Below are 12,217 nucleotides of genomic sequence, written 5' to 3' on the forward strand. Positions count from 1 at the left end.
TACTGATTTTGAATCAATATTGATTCAAAAATACTGATTATTTTTGAATCAGTGTTTCATATAACTTTTTCTCTTTTTAAAATGTTTTATTATTTTAATATTTATTTCATTTTATTTTCCCCTGGTGGCACAGATGGTAAAGAATCCATCTGAGATGGGTTGGGAAGATCCCCTAGAGGAGGAAATGGCTGCCCACTTCAGTATTCTTGACTGGAAAATTCCATGAACAGAGGCAGACTACAGTCCATGGGGTTGCAAAGAGTCAGACAGAACTGAGAACACATGCATATGCATATTGGTTATGAAGGTAAATGTCAGAGCTTAGAAACCAAAGAGGACACAGGAAAGAAATCTTGAGAGGAACAAAAGTGGACATTTCTACTTCCCCTGGGGATGGAGAGACAACAGGTGGTGTCCCAGGGTGAGGACTCTCTCGTTGGGTCCATGGAGGAGATGCAGCCAGCAGTGGGCGCACAAACCAAAGTAGGGGCTGGGGATGGGTGGAAATACCTCAGCTTCTCCCTTCCTCCTGCCTTCTAGTCTTCTACCAATTCCTCCCAATGACTGAATTTAGCAGTGAGGAGGCAAGGGAGCCTGGAAAATACATTTCCCTACTTTAAAGGGCTAGACAGAGAAGGGCCAATCTTGAATGTAACAGCAAATAGATACTATGCAAAAATCAGCAATGTAGTGGTAGGTAAGCCACAACTATAGCAATGGGTGGGTGGGGATGGGGAAAAGAGAGACTGAAAGTTTACTGTAGCCAGTGATTAAAGAGAGGATTTGGTGGCCCACAAGGACTTTCTTCTGCTTATCTTGAGCAAAAGTGATTATCAAATATTTTAAAGGATTTTTAGGAAAGTGAGGGAGAGTGTCATTAAAATGAGCTAAAAATCCAGGAAGCATGAACTAGTAGGGAGTATTAAAGAATAATGCATGCTTGGTTTGCAAAATAAAAGGTTTAGAAGTAGCACTGAACTAACTTCTTATGGATACAACTCATTATAATAAAGGTGGTCTAGAAGGATGGAGATTAAAAACAGACTCAGGGGGAGCCCCAAACCAGGACAGAGTCAGCCCCAGCTCCAGAAGAGAGTGGAAGGCTATAGGTCTGGACCCCCACGTGTCTCACTCTAGGATTGCAGAGGGCAATCCCAGCTGACGTTTGCAAGGCTGTCCCATCCCTGGGGTGAGTAACCATCATTTAGTCACTCATTTCACGTTGACTCCCTGCAGTGTACTGAGAACTATTCTAAGCAATGCCAAGAAGAAAGCAAGCAAATAATAGGAATGCCTCAACCCTTCATGGGAGCCAGAACAGTATAATCTATCCCACTGGGAGGAGGAGAGGGAGGGATGCTCCTGGCAGGGAGTGATTGGAGAGAACATTTAATCCCTACTTCCTGGGTTACTCCTAGTTCTGATAGACACATTTATGGCAGTTAAACATGCACTAGGGACACATTTTTGTCATTAATAAAGATAATACTCCAAAGTCCAGTATTTCCCCCTGGATCCTAGTTTATTCAGTTTAATTCAGCAAATGTCTGTTTGCATGCAAGCTAAGTGGCTTAAGTTGTGTCCAACTCTTTGAGACCCCATGGACTGTAGCCTGCCAGGCTCCTCTGTCCGTGGGATCCTTCAGGCAAAAATACTGGAGTGGGTTTCCATGCCCTCCTCCAGGGAATCTGCCCCACCCACAGATCAAACCCACATTGCTTACATCTCCTGCATTGGCAGGTGGGTTCCTTACCACTAGCGCCATCTGGGAAGCCCAACAAACATTTCAGTTCAGTTCAGTTCAGTTCAGTCGCTCAGTCGTGTCCAACTCTTTGCGACCCCATGAATCGCAGCATGCCAGGCCTCCCTGTCCATCACCAACTCCCGGAGTTTACTCAAACTCATGTCCATCGAGTACATTTATGGTGTATCAATCCTGTGCCCAGAACTAGAGACACAGAGATGAACATTTTCTTAAAAAAGCATGGATCCTGCCCTCAGGAGCAAAATCCAGGTGGTTTCAACCCAGAAATTGCTGCCAGAGACTTGAGTCCTCTGCAGGTTCTTGCAGAGGGTAGAAAGTGACTTCCTCACCAACACAAAGCAGTGGTGTGGGCAGGGCGATGTGAAGCTGACCTGAGCCGCTTCTACAACCCTCCAGTCACTCCATCTGAGGGCTGGTTCTCAACAAGGGAAAGGTTTTTTGACTTGGCCTCCTAAAAAGAAGTTCAGTGCTCTTTTCAGCAGCACTACAGTAAAATTAGAGACATGGAGAAGATGAGCACGGTCCCTGAGGAAGAATAACATACAAATTCAAATGAAGCATTTCATATGTTTCTAAATAGATGGAGCACAGGGCTTCCCTGGTGGCTTAGAAGGTAGAGAAACTGCCTGCAATGCAGGAGACACAGGTGCAATTCCTGGGTTAGGAAGATCCCTTGGAGAAGGGAATGGCCACCCACTCTAGTATTCTTGCCTGGAGAATCCCATGGACAGAGGAGCTTGGTGGGCTATATAGCCCATGGGGTTGAAAAGAGTTGGACACGTCTGAAGCGACTAACACACAGAGGATTTTTAGGGCAGTGAAATACTCTGCATGATGCCATAATAATGGATGCATGTCACCACATTTGTCCAATCCCATAGAATGTGTACCATCAGGAGAGCACCACAATGTGAACCATGGACTCTGGGTGATAACAATGTCACTGCAGGTTCATATATGGTAACAAATGTCCACTCTGGTCGGGGATGTTGATCACAGTGGAGGCTGTGCATGTAGGGACCAGCAAGGGGGTTGGGGGGATAGTGGGAAAATCTCTGTACCTTCGATTCAACTTTGCTGTGAACCTAAAATGGCTCTTTTAAAAAACAATCTTAATTTTTTTTATGACTAAAAATAAACAAAAGAAGTTAAGGCAGCTGAATAAACTCCCTGGAACAGCCAGACAGAGGTGAGGCAGGCCCCTGAGCCACTCTGCAGGGGCCTGAGGAAGTTCAAACAGTTCTACAGCGTGAGGACCACACAGGCCAGCTCTGCCTCCCCATCTGGCAGGGGGAGGGGGTGGACGCTGGCATATCATATTCTAATTTCCCCCTCTTATACTAATGCTTTGCAAAAAAACCTAAATAATTTAGCTTACTCCAGTATTATCATTTACTTTTTGATTTACTAATAAGTAGGGGGAAAATATATCTGAACAAATTTCTTATATTGTAAATCTTTTTCTTCATAAAACAAGTCATGTCCAAACCTGGACATCCTTGGTATAGAATCTCCATCTACTGGAACATCTATTTGCTTTGGAAAATTAAATTTGTAAGCATAATCAAGGCCGTAGATAGCCAGCCAAGTGTGTCTGCTTACTTAGTCACAGGATATTGAGTATCACGTAAATAGCAACTTGAGCAGAGCTTGCAATCTGTGTGTTCCAGAAAGGAGAAGCGGTCCTGGGGTCCTGCTGGGGCCTTCCCCACCCTCTACCCCTAAGCCTGGAGCTGAGCGGGTTCATCTAGGAAGCACCTCTCACCTACTCTAGTCCAGGGCAGACCTTCTCACCCACCTCACCCCTGGCTTCCTGCTGCCTCATTCTGAGTTAATTTGTCTAGAAAAAAAAAGCCTGCCGGATCTGTTCATAAATAGCATTTTAATCATGACACTAACCTAAAGGTTCGTGTTCCTTTCAACACCTGGAGACATCGGTGAACATTCAGACTTTGTCTAAACAGTGTCACTATCGTCATTGGCTGGAGTGACTAAGTCAAAACATTGCACATTGATCCAAAAACTGTTTGGGGATGAACTTGAGGGTTGGGCGAATTTTTGGTTTGTTTGATTTTTTGGCGTGTTAGTTAAAGCAACCAGAGTTTAACAGATATGGGAGGGTGGGGTCAATTTCAGGGCCTACTCTTCCTCCCTGGAATTAATTAAAAAGTTATATATCAAGGTTAACGCCTCGGCAAGCAGCAAGCAATGAACTTAGCTGTTAATAGAAGCTGAATCCACCCTTGGAGAGAATAGACAATACAAGGGAAAACAACAACAAAAAAGAACAGAAGGGCATCCAAACATTCCCTGCCTACCACTCACCAGGGGATGCAAATAAGGAAACAGCCTCTGGAATTTTATTTAAAGCCCTACACCTTCTTTGTTTGTTTGTTTGAAGGAGCACTTTTCCCTAGTTTTCAAAGTCCGAGTTGTTGTTTTAATATATATTAATTTAAGAAAGCCAAGTGAGATTGAAAAAATAAAATAGCTCCCCACCAAGAACTGATGGACAGAGGAGCCTAGCAAGCTGCAGTCATGGGGTCACAAAGAGTTGAACACAACAGAACACACGCGCACACACACACACACACACACAGAACTGACCATTCCTCTCTTGAGCACCTTCAGCACTTACTGTTCTAACCAGGTCTAGGACAGCATCTTCTGTGTTACAGCACATACATCTGTCTTCACCTCTCTGGGCCCCCTTGAGGGCGGAGGGGACATCTTGATCTTTCTGGTACTACCCCAGTAACTTGCCCTGAGCTGGCTCATAGTGGGTGCTGAGGGTGGGGTGCTAGCAGGCTGGGTCATGGTGAAGTGTACATGCTCCGGAATCAAAGTACCTGCTTTGAACTCTGGCTCTGACACATCCCAATGTGTGACCTTGAACAAGTTTCCTTAGCCTTGCAGAAGACTGCTGCTGCTGCTAAGTCACTTCAGTCGTGTCCGACTCTGTGCGACCCCAAAGATGGCAGCCCACCAGGCTCCCCCGTCTCTGGGATTCTCCAGGCAAGAACACTGGAGTGGCTTGTCATTTCCTTCTCCAATGCATGAAAGTGAAAAGTGAAAGGGAAGTCGCTCAGTCGTGTCTGACTCTTCACAACCCCATGGACTGCAGCCCACCAGGCTCCTCCGTCCATGGGATTTTCCAGGCAAAAGTACTGGAGTGGGGTGCCATCGCCTTCTCCTAAGCAGGGACAATTATAGTACCTGCTTCTCAGGAATTTCACGAGAAGTAGACTAGATAATCCCAGGTCACAGCAAGCACTCAATACATCCTTTGACCAAATCATGATGACCTAGACAGAAAAATGTATCAATGCTCATAAAACAATTAGTACCTATCTCTCTCTTTTTTTTTTTAGTACTTATCTTTGAAGTGTTCGGGGAAAAGGGAAACCTACTCATTTCAACCAGTGCTTACTACAGATGGGAGTGATAGGAGGTGGATATCAGGAAAAAACACACTACTTGTCCAGTATTATCAAGAAGGCTTTAAAGAATTGAGGTCTCAAGAGCTCTTAATTGAAGAGAGCTTGCCCAGGAGAGTCTTACAGGCAAGTGAAAGAATCCCTGAAAATCACTCTTTGCCTGGCTGTGAGCTGTCCCTCTCAGGTTCTGTCTTCCTGAAAGCCCTCCCGAGACAGCACATCACTGCTGGACTTGGAAAGGGATGGATACCGAGGAGGTTCAGAGCCTGTTGTGCAGTCATTGGCCTCCCAGCCTTGCCCTAGGACATCGCCCACATGTCCACCTGTCTCCTATGTGTAATGTGCTCCTCAAGTGTACCTGCTTACGTCATTCTGCCTGGGACCTGGGTATTCACTGTCTGCCAACTGCACAGCTGGGTCTTAGTAATAGTAGACACTGCTAAGCCTGTGATAACCAGAATCATTGTGTGTGCCAGTGAGGAAATAAAATAAGCAGACCCACAGCAAACGGCTCCTAATATCTCAATTAATTCTAGTGACAAAGAAATGGTGAGTCTGAATTCGGTCTCAAACTCTCATAACCAGTTTATATCTGGGTGTTTTGAACCCAGTCTGTTTAGAAGGTTTGTTCACAGAAACTGAACTATAATCCTTAGAAAATAAATATTAATTTTAAAAGTCATTTAGAAATAGTAATATTTTATACAACCAATGTATATCAGCCATGAATATAAGCTCTGGACCACGTTCCCAAGTCTCTAAGATAACAAAAAATAGACTGTGAGGTTTAGATCACTGTGCCTTTTGTGCCCGTCTTACAGGTGGGAAAAAGTAAAATCCAGAGAAACCAAATGGCTTACATAGCTGCATCCATGTACACACAACACATACATTGCTCCTTCTCACTGGAAGGAGCACGTGCCACTTTTCCATGACCACTTTTGATTTTAAGACTTGGCTAATTCACAAGGCCTCAAAATCCAGTCTGCTTTGCTCTTGGATTAACTGTGCTATTTGAACTAAAGGCTTAACTTGTTCTTAATCATCTTTTGGAAATGCTGACTTAGAGAATTAGTGCCTGGCCCAACAGGCCCCAGGCACAGATGAAGCAAAGACCCAGCACACACACTTTTCCAGCAACAGAGAGTGCTTGGATGGGAGATCTGGGAACCAGATTGTCAGGGCGCCTGTGTTAGAGTCAGCAAACCAGGGTTAGAGATCAAAGCAAAGACAAGGATAATGGAGGTTATCTGGGGAGTCATCAGATATGATACGATCAGAGCCAAGACTTTAGTGATGGCAGCAGCTCTCTTGGGTAACTCAAGAGTGGGTGGACTTCTCTGTGAAGGAGAACCACAGAGAGGGTGCCTTTCACACGCCTGCTGTTATGGCTATCCATCTCTGATGAAGGACGGGGAAGCCTAGAGTGCTGTAGTCCATGGGGTCACAGAGCCGGACATGACTTAGAGGCTGAACAGCAGCAACAACCACTTTTGAGGCTGTGGAACCATCCATGCCCCACCAGGTTAACAAGCAGCTGGGAATCAGAGTCTATGAGTACTGCCTGGCAGAACTGGAGTAATGTCTCCAGTTATAGCATGACATTTCTACCCTGTGTAGATGGAGGCAAAGTGACTTTCTCAGGTACAGGGACAAGGCACTCCTTTCCGTGTGGGTATGTGAGTGCAGCTGGTAAGAACTTGTGATTTGTGTCTGTACAGACAACTCCAAACTCCTCCATTATCAAAAGAAAATTCTCTCCATCTGACCCCACAGCTCCCTGACATCACACACACTAGCTCATTCAAATCCGGTTGCCCCTGTGGGGTTTTTCTCTTCTGGCTGCCCTTAATGATGATTGGAACCTTATTCCTAAGGGGTAATCACGTTTCTGATGAAAGGAAGAGAACCCAAGGTGATTTTTTTCCCCTAGGATCAGCCTCAGTTAGGGGTTCTCAGGCACCATCAACATTTTTCTAGGCAGCTTTAAAGGTGATGCAGAAGTGACCACATAGGCAGGGCACAAAGCTAATGACTTCAATAAGCAAGGAAGGCCTGGACATCCAGGCACTGGTGTCTCATGACCTGCTCCCAGAGGCAGGCTTGGACACGCAAGGTTGCTATGAAGCAACCTGGACTGCATTTGGGGAAGTGACACCCCATGGAGGAGTCAGTTCCATAGTGGAGGCAGCCCCTGTACCCCACGGTGGGAATGGAGCTGTAGAAGCCCTCCGGGGCTCTCAAGTAAAGAGGCATCATCAGATAGAGACATGTGGAAATACAGGTGACTCAAACAAGCTCCGTCTTGAGCCTGGGTATTTGCATCACGATGACATGAATTTGTAAATGAGAAAAGGCATGTAGAAGGCAGATAAGTGGAGGTGATATGGATTAAACAAACACATTAGCTCCATTATGCCATAAGCAAAAAGTAGGTCAGAAGGAGCCTCCTGACCCAAACTCTTAATTTATTCATCATAATCATGACCTATGTTTCTTAATTGGCACCAGAAATGCTGAGGAACATTTAAATTCATGCTGTCAGGGCAAAATAAGCCATTTTAAGGTACAGTCTCTTTTTTTACTGGTCTAGAGAGGAAAAAAAATATCTGAATGTGGAAAAACATTAAAGACAAAGTGAGTTGGAGATAAAGCAAAAGAAGCCCTTTATTCTCAAAGAAGGCCAGATTTTGGCTTGACTTCCTTTGGGAAATCCGCGCCCCCCCCCCCGCCACCCAACTTTTTTTAAGCCTGGAACCTCAGAGAGGGTCAGCTTTCACAGGTAGAAAATATTGAGGAAAAAAGAAAAAAGGACTTGAATCCAAGAAGTGTTCTCCACAGAGCTTTCATGGGCCATGTGCACATTTCAGTGCTGTCCCTGGTGAGGGCAGCACATATCCTGTAGCTCAACTGCCTGTGTTCAAGTCCCAGCTCTGCCTCTCGTCAGCTGCATAACCATGGACACATTCCTAAACCTCTCTGGGCTTTGAGTTAACTCAAGTTATAAAATTCTACCTACCTCTTACAGGGTTGTTGTGAGGATTAAATAAGCTAATACCTAGAGGATGCTAGAATGATATTTTACAGACATTTTTACTAGTTCCAAATAACAGAAGTAGATGGCTGATAAGGGCCACTGAATATTTCCAAATACTCAGTTGCTTCTCCACTGGCACCATGACATTACCTAAGAAGAAATAAAAGGCTAAATATAAAGGGAACAAAGTTAGTTTGCAGATTTCCTGGATTCTCAGAAAGTGACATCATGTCAGAGCTATGTCTAGTGTGTTGTCCATTCATCTGGCAAATATTTGATAGGTGCGTCTAAGCGTTGGAGGTCCTGGCCTTCAATGAGGGAGCAAGGCAGATATGTTCCCACCTGCATGATGCTTAGACCAAGGCAGAAGAGAACAGCATCCTCATAACCTCAATACAGGTCAGTGACAGCGCAAGAGGTTAAGTATGGGATTCTGACTGCCGACCAGATGGAAGGCTGTGTCTTGAACAGACCCAGCTCCCCTGGTGCCCAGCATAGGCCAGATACATAGTAGGTGCTCAATAAACATTCAAGGAACTAATGGATACGGCACTTACTGTGCTGTATTGTATGTCTCATGTTGTCCTTTATTTCCTAATCTTCAGAGCAAATCTCCTTCATTTTTGTGACCCCAGCACCTAACATCATGCCTAGCATACAGGGTGGTGGTGGTGGTTTAATCACTAGGTCATGTCTGACTCTTGCGATCCCACGGCCCCTCGCCCATGGGATTTTCTGGGGAAGAATACTGGAGTGGGTAGCCATTTATTTCTCCAGGGGATCTACCTAGCCCAGGGATCAAGCCAGGTCTCCTGCATTACAGGTGGATTCTTTACCAACTAAGTGTGCCTCTAGGGAAGCCTCCTAACACATAGGGTATGGGGGTGATAAATGTTTGTTGAATTGATGTGAATGACAAATATGCCTAATGCGTCTCTCCCGTCTCTCCCCCTGTTCAACTGTGGAGGCCTTTCTTGCTTTAATCCAGAAGTGAGAGACTTGACAAGATTGGTAGCCAAGTTATTCTCAGGAGTTGGATCTTTTCATACCATTAAAATTACATACCTTACTGGTTTTCTGTTCACTCTCAGCTGCCATGGCCTCTTCTTTCTTACGAAAACTCTCCTCCTTTAGTGTTAGGGTCCCACCTGTCCTCTTGCATTCCACTGGAAACTTTTATATCTCCCCTTGCTCGCAGGTCATCAGCCTCCCCAGCAAAATAGCATGATCACCTCCCAGTCTCAGTCCTAAGCCTAGTGGTAGCCATTGTTGCTGTCAGATCACTAACATTATCAGCCTGCTCCCTCTTGAAGCAGACCCACCCCTTGACCCCAGGAGTGGACGTGCGGCCAGACTTGTACTCCTCTGGCAACAGTGCTTGGTCCAAGGAGCAGACATGTGCCTCAAGCAGGGACAAAGTCCTTCCCGGTCATAATGGCTGGACCCTGGTGTGATGAAGCTGAAAGGATGTCACCCTGGCAGCAACCAGGTCCTACCACATGGAGTTCCCCCGCAGAAACAAATGGAGACCAACTGACAAGTGGGAGATGGGAGACAGAATAGACAAGAGCAAGAGAGAGACACAGTCTTAGAGACTCTCGTTTCTGCTTCCAAGACTCATAAGCCTGTGGATTCCCCTGTAACATGAGCTAGATGGAGCAGGGTGCTGCTGCTGGCCAAGTGGTTTGCTGTCACCATAGACCCTCCTTCAAGACCTTGTCCACTTTTACAGCTTTGACCAAACTCCTAAGCAAATGGTCCCTAATTTCTATCCCTAACCTCTATCTCTTCACAAGCCTGTACCTCATTTCCAACTCTCCATGCATGGCATTTTTCCTGGACGTCACTGCCCACCCCCCAACTTCAACTTGTGTAAAGCTCTTCATTGCTGAGCCAACAACTCCCAGACTCTATCTTAACCTGTGGTGCCACGTTTCTCTCCCCTAAGACCTTCCTCCTCTCTCTCCTTCATGCCCCTACCCACAATCAGGCACTGAAGTTTCTTCCTTCACACTGATTCCTACAGCTGCCCTTCCTTCCTAGTCCTCAGCCACCACTTGGGTTAGGGGCTTAGCTTCCTGATGTGGCCCCCTGACTCAATTCTTCTGGCACAGGGTGACCAGGGGAGTAAGCGTCCTGAGGTTCTGTCTGCTGAATCAGGTCCAGGCTTCTCAGCAGAACCCACAAAGCTGCCCACGAGCCATTGTCCTAGCTTCCGGCCACACTTTTCACCTACGGGATTTAGAACTGTGAGTTGCTGAAACATTGTAACTTAAAGGGTGATGGTTTAGGAAGGCAATCAGAACTAGCCAAACATTATAAACATGCTCCCAATGTAGAAATAATTTGGCTAATTCAGGAATTACTTCCCAACTTGAAAGCTCTGTTTTGCAAGAGGAATTGATAGAAGAGGATGGAGCATTATTCACTAAAGTCAGCAAGAGATTGGATGCTGCTGCTTCTGCTAAGTCCCTTCAGTCATGTCCGACTCTATGCGACCACATAGACAGCAGCCCACCAGGCTCCTCTGTCCCTGGGACTCTTCAGGCAAGAATACTGGAGTGGGTTGCCATTTCCTTCTCCAGTGCATACATGCATGCTAAGTCGCTTCAGTTGTGTCCAACTCTGTGCAACCCCATGGACAGCAACCCACTAGGCTCCTCTGTCCACAGGATTCTCTAGGCAAGAATACTGGAGTAGGTTGCCATTTCCTTCTCTAAGAGATTGGATGAGGTATGGACTAAAATTTTGGAGCATCTGTCACCTATACTATTTTCTAAAATGTCCGCAAATGAATTATTTTTTAAAAATGAATCTTGCTATGCAAATGATTTTAAACTGGTTATTTCATTATTTAAAAAAATATTTCATCTGAGGTGGTTATTTCAAAATTTTTTTTTTGCATTTTTCATCTGAGGAAATCCACATCTAATTATTTTTTACTATTAGACTTACCTTTTTAATAGAATTGCCTTTCTGGATTGCAATTCATTTTCTTCCACATACAAAACTTTGAGAGTTCATCAATACATCCAACCTGATAAAGTATATGTACTTCATTCAAGCCCACAGCTAATTTTCTGAGTTAAAGACACCTGTTTGAACGACTGACTATGATATACCTAAAGCTTATTTTTTTAAAAATTTGCATGAAAGGAAATTTGTTAATAAATAACATAATTAAGGTTTTTCATATCCAATCCAAAATGCTGACAGAAAACCATACAAAGCCATTATACAGGAGTGATTTTTATATAACAGGAGAAAGATTATTTTTGTTTTATACCCAAAGTCTAGCAGGGAACTCAGCATCAGGTAAGACACTCAAGCATTTATTGACTGACTAGATTTTCTATTCCTCAGGTTAGTGCATCTGTTACTGTAAGGCCAGGCCACTCAGGATGGCAGGTCTCTTGCTCTTGGTACATCCTCTGCTTGATCAGCACTTGCTTGTGTGCATGCTAAGTCACTTCAGTCGTGCCCAACTCTTTGCCACCCCATGGACTGTAGCCTGCCAGGCTCTTCTGTCCATGGAATTCTCCAGGCAAGAATACTGGAGTGGGTTGCCATGCCCTCCTCCAGGGGAACTTCCTGAGCCAGGGATTGAACCCACCTCTCTCACTATCTTCTACATTGGCAGGTGGGTTCTTTACCACTAGCGCCACCTGAGAAGCCCCCAGCACCTGCCTTACCACAGGACTATCCAGTCCTCCGAATTATAGGGCTTAATTAGTCCCTGGAAACTGATGAGACAACCTGATGTCAATTTCCCCTGTAAATAGTAGCCTCCTCCTCCCACAGGAAATGCTGCCATTTCCTGCTCACTGTTTGCCGAACATGGTGGGGTGTCTCTCCAGGACCCTTCGTGTAAGATTCCCCCATCCATTAAACCATTAATGTGTCTGTCACTGTCTCCCGGCTTTTTCATCAGTCTGCATCGCCAGGCTGGGCAACTGCAAGGCTTACAGGCCCGCAGGG

The 12,217-nt window shown here is 45.2% G+C and overlaps 1 non-coding gene across 1 annotated transcript; it reads left to right on the plus strand.

Moving 5' to 3' along the window:
- Positions 1-2,232: 2,232 nt before the first annotated feature.
- On the plus strand, positions 2,233-2,337 carry LOC139182365 (U6 spliceosomal RNA). The gene has a single exon (XR_011566033.1). It is a non-coding gene; the product is annotated as a U6 spliceosomal RNA (small nuclear RNA).
- Positions 2,338-12,217: the final 9,880 nt, after the last annotated feature.

The sequence above is a fragment of the Bos indicus genome, chromosome 3 (genome assembly GCF_029378745.1).
Source record: "Bos indicus isolate NIAB-ARS_2022 breed Sahiwal x Tharparkar chromosome 3, NIAB-ARS_B.indTharparkar_mat_pri_1.0, whole genome shotgun sequence".
NCBI classification, from domain to species: domain Eukaryota; kingdom Metazoa; phylum Chordata; class Mammalia; order Artiodactyla; family Bovidae; genus Bos; species Bos indicus.